The following is a 27,212-nucleotide window of genomic DNA, read 5'->3' as shown; positions in this document are numbered from 1 at the left end:
TTTCAATTATGGTTTATCATAGGATAGCAAATGTAGTTCCATGTGCGATACAGTAGGTCCTTGTTGTTTATCCATTTTATATGTAATAGTTTGTGTCTGCTAAACCCAAACTCCCAATCCGTCCTTCTCCCCCCTCCTGCCTTGCAACCATAAGTCTGTTTTCTGTGTCTGTGAGTCTGTTTCTGTTTTGAAGATAAGTTCACTTGTGTCATATTTCAGATTCTACATGTCAGTGCTATCACATGGTATTCATCTTTCCCTTTCTGACTTATTTCACTTGCTATAATAATCTCAAGATCCATCCATTTTGCTGCAAATGGCATGATTTCATTCTTTTTTATGACTGAGTAGTATTCCATCATATATATATATATATATGTGTGTGTGTGTGTGTATGTATATATGTATGTGTATATATATATATATACTCCATTTTGTTTATCTACTCCTCTGTTGATGAGCACAAAGATACTCTTTATAGTACTAGTCACTGAGCAGTTACTCTGTGTCTATCACCGTACGAGATGCTTGACAGGTATCATCTCATCTACCCTATGAGGCAAGCACATTACTGACTGATTTTACAAATGAGGAAACCACGGCAAGAGAGGCTGAATGACTTGCCTACATTAACAGCTCGTTGGTGATAGAGTCCCGTTCCCACCTACACGGTCGTACCACAGACCTCCTGCTCTTAACCTCCAAGCTGTAATACAATAAGACTGTTTACCTTTTGCTCTCTGCTCAGCCCCATGAAAGCTGAGGCAAGAAGCTCCTGTCTCCGTCCCCAGCCTCCAACCCAATGTTTGGCATTTATTAGGCACTTGATGAATATCTGCTGAAGGGATAGTTTAATTGAACCTTTATTGTCCTCAGAACCAAATTCTCTCCTATGCTTGAACTGCTCCCACCACTAGAATCGGCTTCTCACCCTCTTAGTACGTGTTGTTATCAACACTGCCACCATCGTCTTACTTCTCCACTGTGAAAATTTTCCCCCTTCCTGATCATGTGTTATCCTTTTCTCTTCTAAACTCCTTAACATTTGTTTTAATTCACCTTGTGATAATTGCATTATTATCATTAGTGCATTCCAGGTGTCAGAACTGTAAATTCCTTTTGATCAGGGCTAATTTCCCTCAGCTTATTGTATCCTTCTTAGTGCTTAGTATGGGATCCTTCATGTAGTGTATGCTCAGGAATGATTAAATGCATGTTATGTCTTTAATAGTAAATAGACAAGGTCAGATTATTCATAAAATACATCCTCCAACTACAGCTCTTGATTCAAAAAGAACTTTAGGAAAGCACTGTAATATTATGGCAGTGTTTTGGAAAATGATATTTACTCTAACTTTGTACATTAGACTCAGCAAAGTTAGTAACCCAGTAGGTGTTAGCCCCTTCTTTGATGCCCTTGTACCTCAGGGAAGGCCTGTAAGATAAGATTAAATACCTGCTCTAGACTAAGAATTTCACTAGTCCAATTCTCATGAGTCTTATTTTCTCTCCCAGGGATGAACATTCTCCAATAAAGTTGGCTTGGAACCACACTGGTTTCAGAGTATCAGGCAAATGAACTATAATTAGCCATCTGGATGTTCACCTTTCCCCTCATTATACGTCTTCTTTTTCACATTTTGATATAAACCTACTAGCAAAATTAACTAAATTGAACCCAAAGTGGTTCTATCTTTATCTAATATGTGTAACTAGTTATATGTCCATATTTGTACTAGTCATCAGCTTGGGTTAAAAAAAGGGTCACATTTTTTTTTTTTTTAATTTTTAAATTTACTGTTAAAATTCCCTCATATCCATATTGTCAGGAAAAACAATTTCACCCTCTGAAGGTCTCACTAATAACCATGCCAGGTTATTCAAGAACCCAAGGAATTTACTAGACCTCAGGAGGAGAGAGAACTGGACTGTGTGGGCAGTCTACATAGTACATCCCATTTTGGTTTGGCTTGCTTTTTTTTTTTTTTTTCTCCTGATTTGTCTTGGGCTTGCAGTGCTTCAAGTTACATTAATTTGCTCATCCACTGTTCCCAAGCAGGGTCATTGTCCTGGGATGTCTGTATCTGAAGGACTTCCAGCTTCAGCCTTATGATGTATTGAAACTGGTCCTCCTGCGTGAACTTATAGTCCCTTTTAAGTTGAGCAGGGTTCATGTTGCAGACTCCTCATTGATTCATGGGGAGCTCCACCATTTTTCTTTCCTGTCAGTGGTCTCAGTCTGAACTATATCCATCTACAGAAGAATGTCTTGTAATTCTGCAGGAGTTTGGTGATACCAATCTCTTTTCTCCCAACTGAATCCTTGACCTGTTTTACTTTCTCCACCTCTTCTCTAGAGATCATGGTTTTCCATACCAAGAGGGATACTTTGGGATGCCCCAAAGCCTTCATTTACTTCTCCTCCAGGAAAGAAGCTGTTTGTTTGCCTTAGGGAACTTCTGGGAGGATGCAGACTTCTTTCCCGAGGTCCACCTTAATGAAGAAGCAGCCAGTGGCTTCTTTCATTAAGCAGTGTTACCTTCCATCTCACCATGACCCTGCCTCATGTGTATTTAACATGAGATACTTTGTTGTTGTTCAGTCTCTCAGTTATGTCCAACTCTTTGTGACCCCATGGACTGCAGCACACCAGGCTCCTCTGTCCACCATTTTCTCCCAGGGTTTGCTTAAATTCATGGCCATTGAGTTTGGTGATGCTATCTAATCATCTCATCCTCTGACACCCCTTTCTCCTTTTGCCTTCAGTCTTTCCCAGCATCAGGGTGTTTTCCAAAGAATCTGCTCTTCTCATCAGGTGGCTAAAGTATTGGAACGTCAGCATCAGGACCAGTCCTTCCAATGAATATTCAGGGTTGATTTCCTTTAGGATTGACTGGTTTGATCTCCTTGCAGTCCAAGGGACTCTCAAGAGTCTTCTCCAGCAGCACAGTTCAATTCAAAAGCATCAATTCTTCGGTGCTCACCCTTCTTTATAGACCAACTCTCACATCCATACATGACTACTGGTAAAACCATAGCTTTGATTATGTAGACTTTTGTCGGCAAAATGATGTCTCTGCTTTTTAATACACTAAGTTTGTCAGAAACCGTGTCCTCTGCATTGGCAGGCAGATTCTTATCCACAGCATCACCAGGGAAGTCCAACAGATATGTGCTCTCTCTATATAGATCTTTCTGTATTGACTTCCTTCTTATTTTGCACATGCACACACAATATTGTGCAGTTGTGTGTGTACACAAACTTACAACTGAGAGAACATTAACTCTTTCAGAGAATGTAGAAATTGAACTTGAGAAAAACAAGGAAAAGTGGACCTTTGAGTAGAGGGGGGAAAATGCCTCTTTCTTCAGCCTTGCAGTTTCTACATGACTGGATGGGAAAGAACTTGCCAAGCCTGTGTTATGAGTCACTAAGTGGGCACATGGTAACACCGGTCCCTTCTGCGATTCTAACCATCATCTCCAACCCAACACCTTAGCCAACTGCAGTTGTTCAAGAGTTCCCACTCTGCTAGTGTTTCAGTGTGAGATTCACAACTGTAATCAGTGACCTCTCTGGACCCTCCCAGAGAATGGACCCTGGAGCACTTACTTCACCACTGAGGATATGGGTAAGAATAAAGGTTCAGGGTTTGCTCACTGAGAATACATTCATTAGAGAGCCGGGGCTGATTTTGATAATGACTAAGAGCATTGAAAAGTGTGATTGTTTTTATAGACCTGTGAAGATATTTAGAAATTAGTTGATCTGTGAAAGAAAAAACAAAAACTGTTACAGGACTACTATGTTGCCTGTGATAGAAATGTATTTTGTCTTAAGGGATTCAGATATTTAGAATTTCAATTTATTATTTCTGCCTTCTCTCTTCTTGCTCTTAGTTCAGGTATTTACTCCGTGAGGGCATGATTTAAATACTGCTTTTTTTTCTCAGGATTATTTTGCACACTTTATGTGTGTGCTAGAGAGTTTTATAGTCTAGAACTTAGACCAGCAGACATGAGATGGTTATTTCATTGCATACATGCTGGCTGGTGAGTCATGAAAGAGAACCAAGGGATTAAGGTGCATTCTGAACCATGGGCATGAATTGGAGTGAGAGGTGGGGAGGGTTAGTCTTTTTTTTAATGTAAATTTTATTTTTCTTTTATATGGAAGAGGACTGAAGGTCGGAATTCAGAGCTTCTATGAAGGTTAATTGGTCATCGGGTTTTTTGTTGTTCTTTTGTGTGTGTTTTGCTTGGTTGTTTTGGATCACACAAGCATGTAGGATTTTAGTTCCCCCACCAGGGATCAAACTGGAGCCTCCTGTGGTGGAAGTGCCGAGTCTTAATCACTAAACCACCAGGGAAGTCCCTAGTCTTTCTTTATGCTCAGGGCAAACCGGTCTGCAAATGAGCCCGAAGCTAACAGTATTCTTCATGCTGGGGACAGAACTTGGATTGGAGCAAGCTGAGAGGAAATCTGTGATTTTCACACAGGAAGAGAGGGACAGTTTTCCTTATGATAGTGAAGAGGAATTGTGTCTGGTAAAATAAGGTAACCTGTTGGTAAAGAGCCACCAAAGTGGCACCTGCCAATCAGACCCAGTGGAAGCTCTTCCAACTGAGATCCAGCGCTGGGAACAATGGCTGAAAAAGATGACTTTTATGAAACTATAGGGTGACTATCATCCATAGGCTGGCGAATGTTGTTGACTGGACAGTGAGAAGCAGGAAAAAGGCAAGAGTATGTCTCTTGGGCTGGAAATCAGCAGCCATTCAGTTGAGTGAATGAAGTCATGGAAAGAATCAGTCGTCAAGACATGAGAAGATGGAGTGTTCTCACACACTCAGAAAAGGGCAAAGTGAGAACCGAGCTCTTATGGGTTGTATTAGAGGTCCAGTCAAACTTGGAAGCTGTGTTTAGACAACTATAATAGATGCTTGGCTCCCCAAATGGCACTAGGGGTAAAGAACTCCTGCCAATGCAGGAGACTTAAGAGATGTGGGTTCTATCCCTGGGTCTGGAAGATCCCCTGAAGGAGGGCATGGCAACCCACTCTACTATTCTTGCCTGGAGAATCCCATAGACAGAGGAGCCTGGTGGGCTACTGTCCATGGGTTTGCAAAGAGTCGGACACAACTGAAGCAACTTAGCACACAGGCACACAACTGATGCTTAGGCTAGAAGGACAATAAAAATGATGATGGATTTATCAACTTAACCAATTTGTAGCTATATAAATATGTGTGAAATAAACCTCTTCCTTGACTGTGTTGTTGGTCATAATATATGCTAAATAGATTCACACTTTACCAAATCTGAGAATTTAATCTGTGCCAGGCATTGTAGTAGCCACTTTCATATGTGTTATCTCATTTGATCCTCTTTACAATTCTATAAATGAAGAATTCACCCTGTTGTTTTGTAGAGGAAAATAAAGCTTGGAGAAGTTAAATTACAATCAAGATCACAAAGAAGTATGCAGATTTGGATCTGAATTTCAGATCCAGTTTTTTTTTACCATAGCCCTCATATGCGTCTTCTTTTTTTGTACTTACTGCTTTGTTATGTTGATTTCTTCCTTTTAAAACCACATAAATTTTTAAAGGGGCTTCCCTGATAGCTCAGTTAGTAAAGAACCCACCTACAGTGCAGGAGACCTGGGTTCAATCCCTGGGTCAGAAAGATCCCCTGGAGAAAGAAATGGCAACCCACTCCAGTATTCTTGCCTGGAAAATCCTATAGATAGAAGAGCCTGGCGGGCTATAGTTCATGGGGTTGAAAGAGTCGGACATGACCTAGTGTCTACACCACCACCACCACCAAAGTTTATAAAAAGCAAAATCTAAATTTTAGATGTTCACTTAGGGGTCTTTATGAAGTGGTGGCTATGGGAAACCAGTTATCAAAATCACGAAGAAGGTTGAGGCATCTGGGATTGAAACCAGAGAGTTAATGTTTGCAGAAATCTCGGAGAGCAGGACCAGCTGTTCTTGTCAGACAGAATTCATCACAGAATATCTTTAGACCATTATTCTCAGGGATAGACAATACATATCTGTCTTTAAGTGTGGTTAAAATGGACCAAGTTTGCAGTTTGTACATCAGGGGTGTTGAGATGCTAATGCCAAGGGCTAAATTCATGTTTTTTGTAGTTTGCTGTTCAGTCATGTCCAACTCTTTTGCAATCCCATGGACTACAGCCCACCAGGTTCCTCCATCCATGGGATTCTCCAGGCAAGAATATTGGAGGGGTTTGCCATTTCCTTCTCCAGGGGATCGCAATTTCCTTCTCCAGGGGATCATCCCAACCTAGGAATCAAATCCTTATCTCCTGCATAGCAGGCAGATTCTTTACCCAGAGACAATGGTTTGTTTTAAACTTTAATCTCAATGCCAGCAAATAACTCTGGAAACTCCTCCCATATACCAAATTTCAATGAATTCTATTAAATATTCTGGAAACTAGCCTTTTTGACAGCTACTGAGCTACCATTTCACAAAGGGTTATACCCTCAGAATGAGCCAAATTTGGTCAAAGTCAGTGCACATTAAGTTTATTGACTTGAAAGTGGGCAGATAGGCCACTGTGAAATGCCCTGTAATTCAGAAGAAACAGAACACTAACTTCCTCTCATCCTAAATGTATAAGGATGTAGTAAATGACTTCTTGTGAACAGAGTACATGCTAGCTTTATGTTCCGTGAGAAAAAGTCAAGGACTGGCATGGATTTGGCTTCATTCATGGTGTATGGATACAGAACTTAAGTTAGCAAGGCAAGATGGAAGAAATTTCATTTTTTTGTAATGGTGGAGAATGGGATATATTGAAATTTCAGAAGCCAAGAGCCATGTTCAGATTTGCAGAAATCTTTAAAAAAATAGAAGTTCAGGTGACACATGGAGCTTACTTTCTCAGCTGTTAGATGTTGGCCTGATATTGCAGGGGCAACTTTCCCCAATGCCCGACAGTGGTTCGTGTGGGTCCCCGTGGCCTTGGAGCATGTGGAACCACTGTCTTATTGCTGGGTTATGTGCCTGTGCTCCTCTTTTTCATTTTGCGTGTACAATCTGTGCACAATAATCTGAGTTACCTGACATCGTCGACGGACTTGCTTTATTTCTTTGGGAGCCTGTTTGCAAGCAACTTAAGGTTAACCCTTTCAGTGCCTGTGAAAGGTTGTGGTTTTGTGAACATCCAACATATCAAAGAAGCTTAACTGCTTCTGCCTCTAGACGTCACTCACTGAATGACCCAGAAACCCTCTTCTAGTACATGTTTAATACAAACTAAAAAATAAAGCAAAAAACAATTAGGTATCCAAGGCCTTTTACTGTGACCACATCGGGAAGATCTTTGCCTTTTTGAAAAGGAAATGAGGGGAATCTGGGGCGTTATTCTCCTCATGGAAGAAAAGGAGAGAAGTTGAGAGACAATACCCAGAGTTGCTCACCAAGTTCAGGCCAGCTGTTCTAAGAAGCAGTTTTCTGTCTGGGGGTGGTATGAGTGGGGATAGAAAAGGTACATGTAAGCAGTAAAACTGAGATGATTTGAGCTCATGCAGGGAAAATGGTCTCATATCCTAGGAGACTGGAGAAGAATTTAGCTTATCTCTCAAGCCTCAAATTTAAATTTTAAACATAATGCAAGTGTAAAAGATACCAGATACACATTTCTAATAAGTCTTTTATTTTACTGTGAAGGACCTTAGTAAAGAACAGTGGAATGCTGAGGCTTGGAATGGGCGCATTTTCAAGAATCTGTCTGGGAAACTTGAATTTCCAGATTTCCCTGTAGGCTGTAAACTGGCAGAAGTTTTCATACTTGCTAAAGAAGAACCCTTCTCTTGCTTTTCCTGATGAATTTAGAGGAGTACAGGCACGATCCACTTTAAAAGATGCATTTGGACTTCAGATTTAAAATGTCTGTTCTTTGAAAGATATTGCTATAGAATAAAAAGATGCCAAAAAAAAAAAAAGAAGAAGAAGAAGTTGAGAGAGATGAGCTTATTCTTTGTCACCAAAGATTTTAATATTAAGAATTTAGTATAACCAAGCAACTGATTCCATGGAGGTCCTTGGTAGGAGGTATTTTGAAAACTCTGTCTAGATAACTTAGATAATCTTTGCATCTTTGTGGTACTCAGGAAGACAAATACAAGGAGATGTTTTCTTGTGAGCCAAGACATGTTTCCTTTTTGTGTGAAGCATAACTTGCAAACTAAACTGATTATTTCTAGTAACTTTGCTAATAAATGGTTGTATATGTAACCAATATAAGCCTCAACACACAAACAAGGACATTGTCTTTCACACCAGTTACACCTGAAAGCATCTCTGGTTCAGATGTGTCCTTTTTAAACATTTTGTTTTATTTTTGCAAAAGGTGAGAAATTGTGTCACTGTGTGAATACTCAAGGATGCTATTGCTACTATGCATTCTTTTAATTTCATGGAACCAAGAATAAAAGCAGATCTTGAAATACACCCTTTCTTCATCAGTAGGCAAATAAGATTAAAAAGAACCCTATGTTAATTTAAGAGACATGGTGGGAGCTTTGAAAATTGATAGTATTCGGGTAGTTGTCTATGCGTTTTTGAATGAAGGAGACATAGAGACTAATAAATTGAACTAAAGAAAATTTGATGTCAGGCTACTTTTGTGAGTGGCTTGGATTTAATTTTGCCATCATAGGTCATCTTTATGCAAGGAGCACTAAGATAAGTGATTGATCTCCTGATTGATACACACAATTATCAAACTCTGTTGGAGGGTCAGAGGGAAAAGGCCAAAGTAGAGAAAAAATTCATGGAGAGAAAGGAAAGACTAGAAAGTATCATTCCCCTAGCTCTTCTGAAGGAACTCTGAAAAGAAATCTTAACAAAATCAATTTGCAGTCATTTGAAGAGAGAGGGTTTTTTAACTGAGTAGCTTGACTTCATAAAGGACAAGTCCTGTCATACTAATCTAATCTTCTGAGATGAAAATGAAAGGCTGGGTAGATCAAGGAGAAAGATTTATATATAATTCATTTAGACGGTGGAATGCTTTGGGTATGATACTGTACGGTATGTCTATCAGCCCTTACATCGCTGCCTGAGAGAGTGGACATCAGAGGCCCGTTGTCCACCTGAGGACAAATTGTCTAAAACTGAATTCAAGGCCAGTTCTACTTATATTTCTGTCCATAGTCTGGTGTTTGGATTAAGATGCATAGGCATTTAATTTGCTCACAGCACAGAGCTGTGAGAGAACTGGCAAAGAAAAAGATAAGTAAAAAGAAGCTTAAAAAATAGAACTGTCCAGCCACACTGAATCTATGACAAATATTCTAAGCCTCATGTTATCACTTAGCTTAAGAAGTCATCAATTCTTCTGTATATTTTGATCTTATTGTCCAGTTGGCTCACTCTGAGGATGAGGAAAAGACTTATACCTTATCTCTACTTGTTATAGCACGTGATGGGTATTTAATAAATATTTGATTGATTAGCAAACAACTAATAAGATCATAAAGAACCAGTTGTATGATGCTCAATAAAAGAGAAAAGGCAATGCCAAAGAATGTCCAAACTACCACATGATTGCATTCATCTCACACACTAGCAAAGTAATGCTCAAAACTCTCCAAACTAGGTTTCAACAGTACGTGAACCGAGAACTTCCAGATGTTCAAGCTGGATTTAGATAAGGCAGAGAAACCAGAGATCAAATTGCCACCATCTGTTGGATCATAGAAAAAGCAGGAGAATTCTAGAAAAACATCTACTTCTGCTTCATTGACTATACTAAAGCCTTTGACTGTGTGGATTGCAACAAACTGTGGGAAATTCTTAAAGAGATGGGAATACTAGAGCACCTTACCTGCCTCCTGAGAAATCTGTATGCAGGTCAAGAAGCAACAGTTAGAACCGGACATGGAAAAACAGACTGGTTCCAAACCGGGAAAAGAGTATGTCAAGGCTGTATATTGTCACCTTGTTTATTTAACTTATATGCAGAGTGCATCATGTGAAATGCTGGACTGAATGAAGCACAAGCTGGAATTAAGATTGCCGGGAGAAATATCAATAACCTCAGATATGCAGATGACACCATGCTTATGGCAGAAAGCGAAGAGGAACTAAAGAGCCTCTTGATGAAAGTGAAAGAGGAGAGTGAAAAAGCTGGCTTAAAATTCAGTATTCAAAAAGTGAAGATTATGGCATCCAGTCCCATCACTTCATGGCAAATAGATGAGGAAACAGTGAAAACAGTGAGAGACTTTATTTTCTTGGGTTCCAAAATCACTGCAGATGGTGACTACAGCCATGAAATTACTCTATTCAGTTCAGCTCAGTTCAGTCCTTCCACGTTTGCTCCTTGGAAGAAAAGCTATGACCAACCTAGACAGCATATTAAAAAGCAGAGACATTACTCTGCCATCAAAGGGCTGTCTAGTCAAAGCTATGGTTTTCCCAGTAGTCATGCATGGATGTGAGAGTTGGACCATAAAGAAAGCTGAGCACCAAAGAATTGATGGTTTTGAGCTATGGTATTGGAGAAGACTCTTGAGAGTCCCTTGGACTGTAAGGAGATCCAACCAGTCCATCCTAAAGGAAATCAGGTCTGAATATTCATTGAAAGAACTGATGCTGAAGCTGAAACTCCAGTATTTTGGCTACCTGATGTGAAGAACTGACTCATTGGAAAAGACCCTATTGCTGGGAAAGATTGAAGGCAGGAGGAGAAGGGGATGACAGAGGATGAGATGGTTGGATGGCATCGCCGACTCAATGGACGTGAGTTTGAGCAAGCTCTGGGAGTTGGTGATGGACAGAGAACCCTGGCATGCTGCAGTCCATGGGGTCGCAAAGAGTTGGACACGACTGAGCAACTGAACTGAATAGGGTGATAACGTGTACCAGGTCCATCATTAGTTAGTAGTACAACTTTGCTAGTGGATGGATACATAGGCGTGAAGCTTAAGGACTCATGAAAATAGTCTGTGTACTATACTAGGCTGGGATTAGACCTTTAGTAGATGACTGTGATCATTCTGTGGTTCACAATTTAAACAGGAGGTGTAAATTGTTCAGATAGGAGCCACAAAGATGATTTACAGAAGCTTGAGGCTGTGTGGGTGTGGTGGTTGAATAAGTACACTCTGTAGTCAGACCCAGCTAGATTCTCAAACTAGCAGTGACCTTGGGTGCGTTACTTCTCAAAAGCTTACTTTCTCTTTTGCCGAAACTGAGAGAGTAATAGGGCTTACTGCATAGAAATATGAGAATTAATGAACATAATAAATGTATAAAACACCTAATACACTTTAAACTCAATAAATATTGTATTAAGAACCATAATTGCTGAGACATAAAGGGATCAGTTTAGTCTAAGGAAGAAAAGGTTGAGAGTAAGTATAATAATCTTTACACACAAAGCAAATCTCAAACCATCTTCTAAGTTGACATTGCCTTAATTTAGTTTGATAAAATTTTTGAGGACTTTTTATCAAGGAAGGACTTTCCGGGTGGCGCTGGTAGGAAAGAACCCACCTGCAATGCAGGAGACATAAGAGACACGGGTTTGATCCCTGAGTCGGGAAGTTCCCCTGGAGAAGGCAATGGCAACCCACTCCAGTATTATTGCCTGGAGAGCCCCATGGACAGAGGAACCTGGTGGGCTACAGTCCGTAGGGTCATAAAGAGTCAGACACAACTGAAGTGACTTAGCATGCACACACCAAGGAAAATATGAGAGCCAAAGGCTTCATCTGCAGCATGATGGAAACGAGACAGATATAGGGAAGAATTTCTGACAGTCAGGATTTCTGAACTCACTGGCCTGTGTAACTTAGGAGGAATGTGGAATTTTCTTTGAAGGCTTGGGAAATAGTCTAGTTCCTCCTCCCATTTTCCTGAACTGGTTTAATTGTGTGTGAACTGGATTAGTGTCTTCTCAAGCCACTTAGGTTAATGTGTCTTCTTTGAGATCCCAGGCTAGCATTTATTTAATAGAGCATTTAGGAAATGGCAACCCACTCCAGTATCCTTGCCTGGAAAATATCATGGACAGAGGAGCCTGGTGGGCTGCCATCCATGGGGTCGTAAAGAGTCAGACACAACTGAGCGACTAATACTTACACTTAAGCTGTGCTTACCCAAGGTCAATGTGATGGCACCTTTCAAGCAGTACTGAATTAACATCAAAATGTTGTCATGGACCATCAGGATCCGCCATTTTGTTTTTTTCAGCCTGGATCAGAATTCACAGCCAGCTGATAAGAGCCTGATAGGTGAGTGCCTTTTCTGCCAAGTCTAAAGATAATGAGACCGTGTAAGAATCATACTCGTCTGGGATGATTCATCTGTAGGCAGAGGCCCCACTGTGAAGAACCTAGATGAGAGATTAATAAGTGCCAGCATCTGATTGTAACCATGGCTCTGTACTACAGAGACTCTGATGAGGATGGGTGAAAGGCTAAGCTCTGAGTTTCTTTCTGTTTGAAATGCCAGTTGGCATTTTCTTTTAAAGAACTCTTTTTCTGCTCACATGCTTCCATGAAAGGAAACATATTTAGGTGAAGTATATGAACTATAGAAAAGTAGGAGACCATTGAATGTGGTTTAAAAACAAAAGAATATACAAACTTCAAAAGAACAATGAATATATTGGCCATTCCTTTACTCATCCAGTTATTTTTAGAAGCGATCTTGCCACCTTTGATACTGCCCTTGTGTGATGGCCACTGCCAATCTTTCAGAATCAAATTGAGATACTGACAGCATTTCAGCTACCCGTGGCCCCAGAGAGGAGAATGGAAATGCTGGGCTAAAGGTGTAGGCCAGTTGTGGGTGTATTAATTGCTTCAGTCATGTCAGACGCTTTGTGATGCCATGGACTGTGTGACCCACCAGGCTTCTCTGTCCATGGAATTCTCTAGGCAAGAATAGTGGAGTGGGTTGCCATTTCCTTCTCCAGGGGATCTTCCCAACCCAGGGATAGAACCCGGGTCTCCTGCTTTGCAGGCAGATTCTTAGTGTCTGAGCCACCAGGGAAATCTTCCAGTGGGGTCTTCATCTGTGGAACTAACACTGTGGGGAAAGAGAGTCAACAAAGGAAGAAGCCACAGCCTGGGTTGCAGTGCTCAAGACACCAGTGCCCAGGATACCAGTGACAAGATGGCTGGGATATTGGCAGAGTTGGTACTCCTCCATTGGTGGGGGGGAGGGGCAGGCTGGACCAGAGACAGTGACCCTGGACAGCTTTGGAAACTGGATCTGTAGCATTCTGTACCTTCTCAGCCAAGTATTCCTTCTGTGTGTGGATAGAGAAATAGACAGGTGTTTTCAGACAGGATCCTGTGGTTCTCCGTTTGTCTGGTGGGGCACTAGATGTTAGTTCCAGCCGATGAAGCTGTGTACTCGGCAAGACTTCATACACCCACTTGTCCCAGAGCTGGAGGGAAAGAAAATGAAGGGTAAGCAGTTAGGACTTCTGAACTCTTAAAGAGCGATTTATGCTATTAACTTTGTGCTATTAAGGCACAAAGGTGGCATAGCCAAAGTGAAAGTTGAATAATTCTGGCAAAGGAGAGTGATTTTCAGCATGAAGTGAAGAGACAAAATTTCAGAGAAACTTAGGTGTAACCAATCCAGCACTGGACACCACTTTCACCTTTTTGCAAGCCAGGCATTCTGGGGTCTAAATGAGTCTAAGGAGAGGCCAAGGGCAGGGAGAGAGTGGACCTCACTTTGTACACTGCCTGCCGCAAGGGAGGAGCCAGCAAGCTCCAAAAAACATGTGTACCTGCATGTGAAGTTGCTTCAGTCTTTGACCCCGTGGATCCCTCCAGGATCCTCTGTCCATGGGATTCTCCAGGCAAGAATACTGAAGTGGGTTGCCATGCCCTCCTCCAGGGCATCTTCCCAACCCAGGGTGCAAACCCATGTCTCTTATGCCTCCTGCATTGTCAAGTGGGTTCTTTACCACTAGCACCACCAGCCCTCCTAAAAACATATTTCGAATCAAATAACCCACACTTGGTGTGATTCAGGCTGGTGTGGGAATGCAGGAGTTTGATACAATAGTGGACAAAGCAACATAAACTTCTTATTGTTAAGAGCAGGAAAGGGTGTCCAGTCTCTGTTGGCACTTGGATATAGGGAGCAGGGAGTGTCCAGCATCCAGGGTGTTGACAGGGCCTGTGCAGAAAAGTGGGAAGGTCTGAGTAGGGATGTTCATCTGGTAGGAAGTGAAAGTCACTCAGATGTGTCCGACTCTTTGTGACCCCATGGACTATGCAGTCCATGGAATTCTCCAGGCCAGAATACTGGAGTGGGTAGCCTTTCCCTTCTTCAGGAGATCTTCCCAACCCAGGGATTAAACCCAGGTCTCCTAAATTGCAGGTGGATTCTTTACCAGCTGAGCCACAAGTGAAGCCCAGTCTCATCCGGTAGAGACAGGAATAAAAGTCACGCAGAAGAAGTTTGGGTGGGCACATAGTGGGTCTGTAAAGTGGGCCTTCTTTTTCTGCACCTAGCCAGGCTCACATCATGTGCTCTAAATTCTGGAGTTGGAGCAGCCCAGTCAGCTCTAGAAGATGTTCTGGTTGAGCATGGGACTCAACCAGTCCTGCTTTAAAGGGTGGAAGCCACAACTAGTGGCTAAAATTCTAAGTCCACAGTCAAGTAAGGCAGAGCCAGGCAGGTGATGACAAGCTATTGAAGATGTATATGTATATTTAATTTGCTTGTATGCAATTTTCTTTTCATTTCTGGAGCCCTTCAAAATGTGTTGGCTTTTTTAGACAGAGGACCAAATTGGTTTGGAAAAGTGAAAGTTTCGAAGCCGTGTTAATTGTGAACAGGCATCCTTGGCTTTCTGTGAGGAAGTAGTGATCAGTTTCTCAGTGCAGGGACCTGGGGAAACAGATCACTGGATATTTGTTGGGAAAAACTTTTCCAGGAAACTTCTTTCTGCCCCTGGAGGCAATGGCTTGTTCAGTCAGTTCAGTTGTTCAGTCGTGTCCGACTCTTTGCAACCCCATGGACTGCAGCACACCAGGCTTCCCTGTCCATCACCAACTCCCAGACCTTGCTCACATTCATTTCCATTGAGTCGGTGATGCCATGCAACCATCTCATCCTCTGTCGTCCTCTTCTCCTACCTTCAATCTTTCCCAGCATCAGGGCTTTTTCCAGTCAGTCAGTTCTTCATGTCAGTTGGCCAAAATATTGGAGCTTCAGCTTCAGCATCAGTCCTTCCCATGAATATTCAGGACTGATTTCTTTGAGGATTGATTGGTCTGATCTCGTTGCAGTCCAAGGGACTCTCAAGAGTTTTCTCCAACACCACAATTCAAAACCATCAATTCTTTGGTGCTCAGCTTTCTTTATAGTCTGATTCTCACATCCATACATGACTACTGGGAAAACCATAGCTTTGACTATATGGAGCTTTGTAGGCAAAGTAATGTCTCTGCTTTTTAATATGCTGTCTAGGTTGGTATAACCTTTCTTCCAAGGAGCAAGTGTCTTTCAATTTCACGACTGTAGTCACCATCTGCAGTGATTTTGGAGCCCAAGAAAATAAAGTCTCTCACTGTTTCTGTTGTTTCCTCATCTATTTGCCATGAAGTGGTGGGACCGGATGCCATGATCTTTGCTTTTTGAATGTTGAGTTTTAAGCCGGCCTTTTCACTCTCCTCTTTCACTTTCATCAAGAGGCTCTTTAGTTCCTCTTCCCTTTTTGCCGTAAGTGTGGTGTCCTCTGCATATCTGAGGTTATTGCTATTTCTCCTGGCAATGGCTTGTTGACCTGTGCCAAAGAGCACGATTGGTCCAGATTCTCAATTCAGCAATGTTTCATCTTTCTCTATAGAGCAGGGACAGAAGGAGAGAGAACTTTTTGTTTTCCAGGAATCTTTTTGAAGAGACCCATGTGCATGAACACAGCTACTGTATTTAGAACCAGTGCTTTGTTATTTTCAGCAACATATAAGGTACCAGCACTCTTAGCTTTGTCAAGTATAAAATGCCTTTCCTCCTCATCTCCTCTTGTGAGCACCTCCCCAATTCTTTACTCCCATTGGTATATGAATGTGATGCTCTGAGCAAATACATATTTAGAGATGGGAGCATTAATGTTTTTGAGACAAATGTCTACATCTTCACTCTGAAAAATGCTGCTGATGCATCCAGTACCATCACTGGTCTGTATTTCACCCTGTTCTTTATTAATGATCACATTTCTTCCGTAAACTCCACCCTGGTGGCTTAAGTGAAATAGAAAGATTTTGATGGTGTAAGCAATTTTGGATTTTGGATTTCGCTCCTAGTAAATTTTTTTTTTCTTTTCTCTTGGTTCTGTGGTTTAGTTTTACCATGCCCTTCTTTTTATCTATTAAATGATTTTTTTTTTTTTAATCCATGAAAATGCCCAGATCTATATTTGTGTTGAGCACACTTGATTTTGTAAACTTGTCTAAATAAATTTAGTCTGATATTGATAATCCTAATTAATACTGTTGGTTTGATGTTTATACTATTTTTCTGTATTTCATTTCCCCCCCAGCTTTTCCTATTCCCCTGCTTTCTTCATTTGCATTTATTTAAAAGTATGTTTATTCAGTCACAGAATGTGGTGATTGTTGAATATGTCAGCTTGTTCTTTTATAGAAAAGGACCTCTTAATAAAAATACAAGTCAGTTCATCAGAGAGTTGTTTTGATGTGCAGAAAACACTGGCCATAGCGAAGAATTTTAATTTAAGATGAAATGCAATAGCCTTGTTAGGATTTTGGTGTCCTGATACCTTACAGCCTAGCCCAAGCACATTCTGAAAGTCCTCTTGGAATTCTCTAGGCCTTTTGCTTCCTGACTTAATTCTTTAATTCACTCGAGTATATTAGTGAGAGGGAATTGGCCTTTTTATTCTTCTCCTCTTATTGCCCTGTCTGTTGCTGGTAAGCTTTCTTCTTGCTAAAAAATTGTCCCTGAGACCTAGAATAAGAAGGACCTTGTAGACATTCTCAAAGTGAATACTTTTAGTTTGTTTCTCAGCTGTGGCTTAAATTCAGCGATTGAAGCACATCCAAGAGGGAGATTCAGGGAGGAAACTAGGACACAATTCAAGGAGAAAGCAAAATTATCTTCTGAAAGAACAAATAAGAAAAAGAATGCCGGCTTCTGGGGGAGTTGTTTAGCTATCCAGAATGGCTGTTAGACTAGCTCAATCTGCTTGAATGTCTGTTCATGGGCTTTTGAAAACCCAGAGCGTTCTCTTTGTGTGCAAGGGTTTACTGAGAATGAATCTGGCATTTAACTGGCAGGAAAGATCATGCTTCTCCACCAGTGAGCTTTCTTTGTGTGTTTCACTCATGATATTTCTGATTAATGGTGAGAACATCCGGTGTTTTTTTTTCTTTCTTGCAGGGCTCACAAAATTGACACTAACCAAACCCACTCTAAATAGCTTCACCAGTCTTAGTCACCTGAAAAAAAAATGATGGTTGGTGTCAGAGTTTGTAGTCACCAAAAAGGGGATCTCTTGGAGTTGGGGCGGGTAGAGAAAAGCCTCCCCTTGTGTTGGGAGAGGAGAGATTTTTGTCCCCATATTCTGCTTCTACTTTGTGCTCGGTGTGGAAGAAGTAGAGAAGAAATACCCAGGACTAACCCAGCTTGGAGGAACCTGACTTCTCAGCCCGTCATTTCTATACTTGCCTTCTAAATCTGATGGGTAGTGGAGGTTTTCAGCAAAAGCCTAGAGGTTCTAGCCTTTTTTCAAACACAGATCCTTCTTAAGAACTGAATTTAGAAGGAAAACAGAAGGAGGAGAAAGGTCAGATTTATTTAATCTGAAATTGCTTTAATGTCCTAGCAGGCTTGTAATCCCTAGGATGTTATACATTGCTAAGATTTGTGTAGTGTGAGGTACTTCAGGGGACATATGTATACCTATGGCTGATTCATGTTGATGTTTGGCAGAAACCAACAAAATTCTATAAAGCAATTATCCTTCAATTAAAAAATAAATAAAATGCTGGAAAATGTTATCAGTTCAATAGCCAATAAAAATAAACTAGATTTGAAAATTATCTATGGCTTCCCAGGTGGTACTAGTGGTTAAAGAACCTGCCTGCTAATACAGGAGACATAAGAAAGGTGGGTTTGATCTCTGGGCTGGGAAGATATCCTGGAGGAGGGCATGACAACCCACTCCAGTACTCTTGCCTAGGAAATCCCATGAACAGAGGAGGGCTACAGTCCATGGGGTCTCGAAGAGTCGGACTTGACTGAAGTGACTTAGCATGCATGCATGACAATTATCTGGATGCAACATCAATTGCCACTTTTGTAATTGAGGTGTAATTGATATGTAATATATTTTGAGCATGCAATATAATGATTCCATATTTGTAAACACTGTGGAATGATCACAGCAATTCTTGTTACCATTCATCACCGAACATGTTACAAAAGTTATTTTCCTTGTCATGAGAACTTTTAAGGTTTACTCTCAGCAATTTTCAAATATATAGTACAGTATTATTAACTATAGTCATCATGTGGTACATTACATCCCAATGACGTATTTATTTTATAACTGGAAGTTTGAACCATTGACTTCCTTCACCCGTTTCACCTACTCCCCATCCGTTGCCTCTGGCAACCACCAGTCTGTTCTCTGTATCTATGAGCTTGGCTTTTTTCTTTTTTTGGCTTGTTTGTTTTCATTTGATTTGTTTGCTTTTTTTTTTTTTTTTTTTTAAAGAATCCACATATAAGTGAAATCATATGGTATTTGTCTTTCTCTGCCTGATTTATTTCACTTAGCATAATGCCCTCAAGGTTCAACCATGTTGTCACAAATGGCAAGATTCCATTCTTTTTTATGGCTGAGTAATACAGAGGCAAAAATAAACAAGTGGTACTACATCAAACTCAAAAGCTTCTGCACAGCAAAGGAAACCATGAACAAAATGAAAAGGCCACCTACTGAATGGGAGAAATATTTGTAAATCATATATCTGATAAGGTTTTAATATATAAAATACATAAAGAACTCATAAAGCTCAATAGCAAAAAGGCAAACAATTATGATTAAAAAATGGGCAGAGGACTTGGATTTTTTTCCTGAAGACATGCAGATGGCCAACAGGCACATGAAAAGATGTTCAGCATCACAAATCTTCAGGGAAATGCAAACCAAAACTATAGTAAGGTAGGAGCCCATACCTATTAAAATGGCTATTATTAAAAAGACAAGAAATGACAAGTGTTGGTGAGGATGTGGTGAAAAGGGAGCCTTTGGGTACTATTGGTGGGAATGTAAACTGATACAGCCAGTGTGGAGAACAGTATGGCAGTTCCTCAAAAAATTGAACATAGATCTATCATATGATCCAGCAGTTCTACTTCTGGGTATTTATCTGAAGAAAGTGAACACACTAACTAGAAAAGATTCTTAAACCCCACACCCCCATGTTCATTACCATATCATTTACAATAGCCAAGATATGAAAACAACATAAGTGCCCATCAAAGGATAAATGGACCCAGAAAAATAGGAATGCATACAAACACAAACAATGGCAAATTACTATTTTTTAAAATTCAACAGCTATTTCCTGAGAGTCCACTTTGGGCCAGGGCCCATTCTAGGTGCTGAGTTGCAGCAATAAACAAATAAATTGATCCTGGCCTTCATGATGTTTACATTCTAGTTGGGAAGAGGCATACATTCATAACAAATACATCGTATTATCTGTTTGATGGTGATAAATGAATGCTGTGGCAAAAATCAAAAGTGGATTCATAATTAAAAGTAGGTTTCATATGTTGGCAGGATAAGAGGGCTCAGGCCTGCCTTTGATGGGAGAGAGGCTGACTGCTTTATCATATTGCAGGCTCAGGATTGGGCTTTGTTGAGAAGGTGAGGTTTTAGTGAAGACTTGTACCAGGTGTGTGTGTTAGCCCTGTGGGTACCTGGGAAGCTGGAGGAACTGTTTCAGGCAGAGGCTATAGCTTGAATAAAGGTCTGGGGTGGGAATTAGTATATTTAACAGCAATCAGTATGCTTGGAGGAAAGTGAGAGGTAGAGTTGGAGAAGGCAGGATCTGACGGCCAGTGGGGTTCCAATCACGGGTATCAGCTCTTTCCTTTTAGTGAGTTGGGAAGTCATTGAGGGTTTGGGATAGAAGATAACATCTTATGATTTAAGTTTTCAAAAGATCATCTTGCTTCTTTGTTGTACATGAGACTGGGGCAGAGGCAAGGAGGCCAGTTAGCAGGCCTTTCAATGACAGGTGAAGGATGAGAGTGGTTTAAACAACGTGGGTGGTAAAAGGCTCTGTATGGACAGCCTTTTGAAGGTAAGGCAGTCAAGGTGTCCTGAATGATTGGACATAGAAGTCCAGAGAAAGAGAGGAGTTGGCAGTGGGAGGAGAGAATTGCCTTGAACTGAAATGGGAAACATTTCCATTTTGGAAATGTTGGAGATGGTTCAGAGATATCCAAACGGGTATGTAGAATAGGCAGTTTGATGTGTCAGTTTGAAGTTTTGGAGAAAGAAGTGTGAAAGCAATTGGCATCGAAATGGGATTTAAATCAGGAAACTGAGTGAAATTTCTGAGGAAGGAAACAAAATGAGGATCAAGGATTGACTCTAGGGCACTCCATCTTCAAAAGATCAGAAGAAAGAGGAGGAACCAGCAAAGGAGACAGAAGAACAGCTACCAGTAAGTTAGAAGGAAAGTCAAATGAATACGAAGCCCTGGAAACCAAGGAACAAAAGCATATCTAGGAGCCTGTGATGACCCAAGTCAAAGGCTACCGTTGGACATTAGAGTTGGCAACTCAAATGTCACCACTGCCTTTCACAGGATGATCTTTTGGGGAGGAGGAGTGGGGGTGGAAGTCTGATTTGAATTAGTACAAGAAAGAATGGTAGAAGAGGAGTTGGAAGAAGTCTAGATGATGCTTCATGGAATTTGCTGTAGAGAAGAATGAAGAAATGACTGGTACACTTCCTGCCTCTCGGGCTGGCTCCAAGGTGGATCCACCTCACTTTTTGTAAAAGTGCACAACCATTCAGTCATAACTGCGGACATGTGCCATCAGCATAGAAATTTGGAACCAGCTGAGACCGTCAAGGTCATTTCAGTTCATCTCCTACCCAACAAAGGAATGCCCTTTGTAATATTAATACAACCAACATTTAAATTTTTTCACATGCCACCTGGAGAAGCAGAGATGAATAAGGTGCAATTCCTGCTCTTGAGAAATGCACATTTTTTAATGGAATGAAGCATGCCTATATGCTTCCCATCAGAAAAGGGAATCCTCAAACACCGTTGGGGAATATAAATTGATGTAGTCACAATGAAAAACAGTATGGAGTTTCCTTAAAAAAAATAAAAATAGAACTACTATTGTTGTTCTTCTTCTTCAATCCCTAAGCCATGTCTGACTCTCTGTGACTCTATGGACTTCTACATGCCAGGCTTCCCTGTCCTTCACTGTCTCCTGGAGTTTGCTCAGACTGGTGTCCATTGATTTGGTGATGCTATCTAATCATCTTGTCCTCTGCTACCCTCTTCTCCTTTTTCCTTCAGTCTTTCTCAGCATCAGGGTCTTTTCCAGTAAGTTGGCTCTTCACATCAGGTGGACAAAATTATTGGAGCTTCTGCTTCAGCACCAGTCCTTCCAATGAATATTCAGGGTTGATTTCCTTTAGGAATGGTTGATCTCCTTGCAGTCCAAGCGACTCTCAAGAGTCTTCTCCAACACCACAGTTCAAAAGCATCAATTCTTCAAGTGCTCAGCTTTCTTTATGGTCCAGCTCTCACATCCATACATGACCACTGGAAAAACCATAGCTCTGGAGGAGGAAATGACAAACCAATCTAGTAAGCTTGCTGCAAGAACACCATGAACATTATCAAAAGGCACAAAGAACTACCATATGACCCAGCAATTCTACTTCTGGGTATATATTTGAAAAAACCCAAAACACTAATTTAAAAAGATACATGTATCCCAGTGTTCATGGCGGCCTCATTTACACTTGCTAAGATATAGAAGCAACCTAAGTGTCCATCAACAGATGAATGGATAAATAAGATGTAGTCTGTGTGTATACACACACACACACACACACACACACACACACACAATGGAATACTATTCAACCATAAAAATGAATAAAATTTGCTATTTGCAGTAACAGGAATGGATTTGAAGAGTATTATGTTAAATGAGATGTCAGACAAAGAAAGATAAATATTGAATAATATGACTTATATGTGGAATCTAAAAAAAAAAACACAGCAAGCTAGTGAATATAACAACAACAAAAAAGAAACAGATTCACAGATACAGAGAAGAAAGTAGTGATTACCACTGGGGAGAGGGAAGTAGGGAAGGGCAATATAGGGGTAGGGGAGTAACAGCTACAAACTATGAGATATAAAATAAGCCAGCAGGAAACACTGTACAACACGGGGAATATAGCCAGTATTTTATAATAACTATAGGTAGAGTATAACTTTTAAAGTTGTTAGTCACTGTATTGCACACCTATAATTTATATCATATTGTACATCAATTATACTTCATTAAAATTTTTTAAATAAATATATATGGTGATAGGGGCATGTATAAAATATTGTTAAAGCACAGAGAAAAGAGAACTAACCTGACTTGGGAAAGTCAGAAAAGACAATACGCATTAAAAAAAGCTGACTTTTGAAATAGGCCTGAGAGATGAGCATGACATTTTCCACATGGAGTGCTGGGGAGAATCCCTTTATCTGTTAATAATCCAACTCCTTTTTGAATGTTCATAACGGCAGCAAGCTCCTTACCTTACGAGGCCCATTTCATTTTAAACAGCTATAATTGTTGCAAATGTACTTTCTCCATTGTGCCCAACGGTGCCTTTTACTATTTCTGCTCATGGGTCCCAGTTTTCTCCTCTGGAGCCAATGGGCAGAGACTTATCTTTCTACCATATAAGTCATTTTTATATTTGAAAATAGATACCATGTTCACTTTCAAGTTGTCTCTTTTCCACATTGGAAAAGGAAAATGGATAAAGTCTCCAGTTGAGTTCCCCGAAAGGTGATCTGAGATGAAGTTGGTGCATAGGAGGTTTAGGAGGGAATGCTGTCCAGTCCCACACACCCTGAATGGAAGGGTAGGAGTAGACAGAGGGAGAAATACAGTGTGAGACATGGTTTTCTTTCTTTATTTTTGACTGTGCTGGGTCTTCGTTGATGTGCCAGGCTTTCTCTAGTTGCTGCGAGCAAGGGCTATCTATGCTCTACTTGCGGTGTGCAGGCTTCTCATTGCGGGGACTTCTCTTGTGGCAGAGCATGGGCTCCCGGGCTCGCTGGCTTCACTCATTGTGGTGCGCTGGCTTAGCTGCTCTGCAGCATGTGGGATCTTCCAGGACCAGGAATGGAGCCTGTGTCCCCTGCATTGGCAAGCAGGCTCTTAACCACTGGACCACCGAGGAAGTCCTTTGATGCAGTTTTAATGGAACCTTGTGGGAAGTTCTAAAGACAGACACATCCTTCAGAGTTGCCCAGAATTAAGGCAGGAGGACCAGGTCTTTAGACTCCGTGACCGCCGGTCACGCCGTGCACTCTATCCACTTCGGGTGAGGGGTTCTCTTCAGCTGATGCAGCCCCCAAGGTGAACTGGCAGCTGAACCCCATTGCTAGTATATCCTTTATGTCTGAAGTGGACCTGTAAGGGATCTCAGTGATGCAGAAGAAGAATCCCATGTACTGCTGATTTTCTAGGCAGCCATTTTTCTGAGACAGTTAATAGAATGAAAACAGTACCTGTTTTTGTTTCTTCTTATTAGCAAATAAACACCATGAACACCAACATGATGGGGTTCACCGTAACAGTTCCAGACTGACAGGCTCTAATGTCCCATCATAGCTTCCCTGTGCTGACTGCACCTATCAGTCATGGCAACCCTTTATTTGGACTGCTTTAAAGGTGCTCTGGAGGCAAGTTGAAGAAGTACATTCATATATAAATTTGACTGAGACTCTGAGGAGACTGCTCCAAGGACTCATGCACATAACATTTTGTAATGACACCAGGAGATAAAAATGTTAGTGGGGAAGCATAGTGAACTGAGTTATATCCCTGCCCTTCCTCCTAGAAGATGCTACTTCTAGTGGTGATCACAATGCATGCTGGGAGCCTGCCAAGATGTATGCATGGCCACAGTCCTTTCCACTGCATGCACACGTGAAGATTGCTCTTTGATTTGTGGCTGTGACCATAATTTGCAAAGGCTGTCACTGCTTACAACTTATAGTTAGCCCAAAGCTTTGTTGAAAAAGAGCTGTTCCGTTCCCGACTGCTATGTACCAGATTGATGTGTCAACTAAATTAATAACGCTGGGCCAGTCATTATACCAGGAAACATTTGCCCAAGCTATAACTTTGTCTCTTGATTCCCATTTGGTTTCATTAACCTCCTCTTGGTGCCCCAGATAAAATCGCCTTGTAAGGCCTCCTTATTTAATGAAGGATTGGCAAGATAAGATGGTTGAACTGGGCATTGACAGGAGTGGAGAAAATCAGAAAAGAATGATCATGGAAGATGATAGAATTAGTAGGTAAGATGAGGATGTGGTAGAGGTAGCTTGAAACCATATTAATTTTTCCTTTTTTTTTTAACTTTCACTGTTTATTGGCTTTCTTCACATAATAGCTGGCAGTTTCTTTAAGAGCTCATTTATTTTTGTGAGGGAGTTTTAAGAGAAGACTAAAAAGGAGAGGGTCAGGTTGGTATACAGTAGATTGGCTTTCTTTTAAATTCAGTCTCATTAGCATGGGCTCATTTACTATGGATGCCCGTGGATTTTCTTTCAAAGCTATCTCTAACTGTGTTTTGGAATCAGCTGTGGCGTCACTGTGGCTGGAGCTTTGTGGGTGTTCAAGAACCTCCTTGTGATAAGATATGTTCATTTGTCATAGAATGGGTAGTAGTTTTACCCATCTCTTCCTAAGCCTGTGCATTTTAAGGTATATTTGGATGCATCTGTCCGTTTGTCATGTCCACTGGGCTAGTGGAAACTCAAGTGATAATACATCTCATTTGAGAATTCCCCAAACTCCCCAGTTTAGCTGAAAGTAACAAGGAAAACAAATGGCTGTCACTTTAAAGTGATCACAACCATTCTGGGTAAGTTGTTCTGTCATGGGCCTTCCTTTCCTGTTACTATGGTTCTCTGTGGGCCCCTGACAAGTCTTGTCATAATTAAGCTTTGCTGTCTTGGATTCCCACTCTATATTGTAACCCAAGAACAAGGTCAGTATCACCTGAAGAGCAGTCCATACTTGGCGTTGAAGTAGAAGACCAGGAGCAGGAGCTGGCCACATTAAAAAAAAAAAAAAAAAATCACTACTTCTGTTCTGTGTAGGAATGCAAGGGATTTCTGAGTATTAATTTTATATCTTGCAACTTTGCTATAGTCCTTAGAGGCTCCTCTTTGACTGTATGTTTAAGCCAGGGGAGGGAGCCATTATAAGCACCATTCTACCCTTTGCTCCAGTAATTTTCTGGTGGCATTTTTAGGGTTTTCTATATGTAGTGTCAGTCATCTGCAAACAGTGAGAGTTTTACTTTTTCTTTTCCAATCTGGATTTTTTTTATTTCTTTTTCTTCTCTTACTGCTGTGGCAAGGACTGCCAAAACTAGGTTGAATAACATAGATGAGAGTGAGCACCCTTGTCTTGCTCCCGATTTTAGAGGAGATGCTTTTAGTTTTTCCCCACTGAGAATAATGTTTGCCGTGAGTTTGCCATGTATGGCCTTTATTATGTTGAGGTAGATTCCTTCAATGCCTACTTTCTGGAGAGGTTTTTTTTTTTTTTTAAATCATAAATGGGTGTTTATTTTTGTCCAAAGTTTTCTCTGTATCTATTGAGATAATCATGTGGTTTTTATCTTTCAATTTGTTAATTTTGTGTATCACATTAATTGATTTGCATATATCAAAGAATCCTTGCATCCCTGGGATAAAGCCCACTTGATGATGATGTATGATCTTTTTAATGTGTTGTTGGATTCTGTTTGCTAGAATTTTGTTGAAGATGTTTGCATCTATGTTTATTGGTGAGATTGGCCTGTGATTTTTTTGTATGTGTGTGGCATCTTTGTTTGTTTTTGGTATCAGGGTGATGATGGCCTTGTAGAATGAGTTTGAGAGTTTTCCTTTCTCTGAAATTTTCTGGAAGAGTTTGAGCAGGATAGGTGTTAGCTTTTCTCTTAACTTTTGGTAGAATTCACCTGTGAAGCCATCTGGCCCTGGGCTTTCTTTTATTCTGAAATAATTTCCATTCCCTCCCCATGCATTCTTCGTGCCCCATCTTCTCTGTATCCCTGAGTTCCATGGTCTTAAGAGGCTCCTTTTGGACTGTATGTTTAAGCCAGGGGAGGGAGCTATTAGAAGCACCATTTAAGGAATTAACTCCAGATGCCTGAGCAGCTTCTGTGTCATTCAGATCACTTGTGAGAAAATGTGAAGAGTTCAAGGCACGTGAAGCACACACACCCTGGCGGAGACTTGGGCTGGCAGCTCTCGCTGCCGAATCAGGGTCTTTGGATACCAGCTGGATATCTCCCAGCCTGCATTTTTTTTTTTTTTTCAATAGCGAGTGCCCAAAAAATACTCAGCAATTTCTCAGCTGTACAACAATATGTTTCTGAACTAACAAATCACTGCATCATTTTGTTTAAAAGCCTGATCTCTTGTAACCATGCTTCAAAGCTCTGGTTTCGGGGGTAAAAAAGCACTGCCCCCTTTGAATTAAAGACACACTTTTGTTAGCTTGGATAGTTATAAAATGGAGATAAACCATCAGATAGGAGACAGGGGCCGTTGACCAAGAAAAGAGACGCCATTACCCAGGAGGAACTCAGGGGAAAATAGACTGAAACGGAAGGACGAGGCTGAGAGGGTCTTCATTTTGTGGTTTCAGATTCTTCTAGCTGTAAGCTGGAGATAAAACAGAGGGCCTGACATGTTCAAATGGCAGGTGGAATACAGCTTCAAATGGGAGAAAAGTAAAAGGGCTTCTCCCTCACAAAGTGGGAGACAACATAAGATAAGATGCTTAGAATTGACAGAGGTTGTGTGTAATACACAGGTCAGACGGAGACCCCTGGCATTATAGAGGTGAGAGAAAGAGC

The 27,212-nt window shown here is 40.9% G+C and overlaps 1 protein-coding gene across 1 annotated transcript in view; it reads left to right on the top strand.

The window, feature by feature from the left end:
• GRIN2B (glutamate ionotropic receptor NMDA type subunit 2B) overlaps positions 1–27,212 on the top strand; it is a 341,566-nt gene that overhangs the window by 91,588 nt on the left and 222,766 nt on the right. The window lies entirely within an intron of this gene.

Source organism: Dama dama, chromosome 22 (genome assembly GCF_033118175.1).
Source record: "Dama dama isolate Ldn47 chromosome 22, ASM3311817v1, whole genome shotgun sequence".
Classification (NCBI taxonomy): domain Eukaryota; kingdom Metazoa; phylum Chordata; class Mammalia; order Artiodactyla; family Cervidae; genus Dama; species Dama dama.
Note: the sequence above shows the minus strand (reverse complement) of the source record. Positions and strands in the feature narration are given on the sequence as shown.